This window comes from Orycteropus afer, unplaced genomic scaffold (assembly GCF_000298275.1).
Source record: "Orycteropus afer afer isolate SDZICR_OR568_19922 unplaced genomic scaffold, OryAfe1.0 scaffold00001, whole genome shotgun sequence".
NCBI classification, from domain to species: Eukaryota; Metazoa; Chordata; class Mammalia; order Tubulidentata; family Orycteropodidae; genus Orycteropus; species Orycteropus afer.
In genome coordinates, this window is record NW_006921588.1 from 19,817,016 (window position 1) to 19,818,683 (window position 1,668).

Sequence of the window (1,668 nt, forward strand, 5' to 3'; positions counted from 1 at the left end):
TTCAATAAAAAAGATAACAAACAAACAAAAAAGTGCTCAATGTGAAGTGAATATTCCCATTTTACAGAGAAGCAACCAAACCTCAATGACTAAGGTCATTCCACTAATAAATGGCACATGTGATATTTAATCTACTATCTATCTGATTCAAGAAACTATGATATTTCCCCTCTATGGTTGTTACACATGATGTTGGATCTCTTGGGATAGCTTCAGGGCTTACAAATGGGGTTGCAGATGTTAATATATTCAGTGAATATTGAAGAATGACCTAAAAGTCTAGAGAAGAGGCCAGAAAGTGGTAGTGGAATACACTTAGTCTCAAAAATTTTGCTCCTGAGTTCAAAAAATAAATATGTGGAGGTAGTAATGGAAACCTAGGGAAAAATCAACACTTGGCTGAGTGGACACTAAGCACTGTCCATTTGGTGAGGTTACAAGGGAAGTAGCATCCTTTAAGGAGAGTTGTGTTTCAGCAGAGACTAGGAGGTAAAAGAAGCACTCTGAAAAGAATGGAGATGTAGAAAGTTTATTTTCAATGGAATGGAGTTCCAGAAGGCTTGGGAAAGGTAAATTCAAGTTCAGGGGATGCAGACAAAGCACCAATAGCAAAAGAAGATTTTTTTCCCAGAAGGCTCATTTCTTGCCTCAACTATTTTATTTCTGCTGATGATAATTGTTAGTATTTTTGTCTGTGTGTGAACATTTTTTGCCCTTTATAAAAGTAATGCATGCTCATTGTACACAAATTAAATAAACTATTGATGTCTCCTTATCTGGAAGAAAGAACAGTGAAGAAAAAGATGTGTGGAAACAATGATCCAAGGGACTAGTGGACCACGAGAACCTCAGCCTACATGACCCAAAGACTAGAAAAGTAGATGGTGCCAACCACTGCCAGCCACTCAGAAATGGATCACAATGGAGATCCGTGATAGAGTGGGAGAAAAATGTGGGACAAAACTCAAAATCGTAAAAAGGACCAGGCTTACTGGTCTGACGGAGACTGGTGAAACCTTCGAGACTATGGCCCCTAGTCATCCTTCAGGCCTGGTATTGAACTCACTGCCATGGCTTACCTTTCAACCAAACTATCAACAAACAGGTCTACAAGGTGAGCAATTACACCAAGCAGGTGCATTCCATAGAACAATAAACCATGGCAAGATCAGAAGGGCAGCATTCAATAGGGAGAAAACTCAGAGAGCAAGAGTGCATAGGGAAGAAGGATACAGGGAAAAGGTAACCGTGGGAAGAGAGCTGTTATGGTGTGGGGATTGTAATCAGCATCACTAAATAAAATGTGTATGGTTGAATGGAAAATGAACTTGCTCTGTAAACTTTCACCCAAATCACACAAAAAAAAGTTTAAATAAATAAAAGTAATATACACTAATGGTAAAAATTCAAACAATATAGGTGAAGATTAAATTTTCCATCCATGCCCTCAGATTCCAAGGTCAAACTATCTAAAGGCAACCATTATTAACAGTTTTTGTGTATCCTTCCAGAAGTTAGCTATGTATTTTCATTAAGTGAATATGTAATGAGCACCTTCTATCTAGTATACTTACCATCCCAGGAGCCAGGGATTTAAAGGTAAATGAAACAAATGGTTGCTTACTTGGTGCGGTGTAGTAAATTACCTGGTATGGCTTTTCTAGCCAT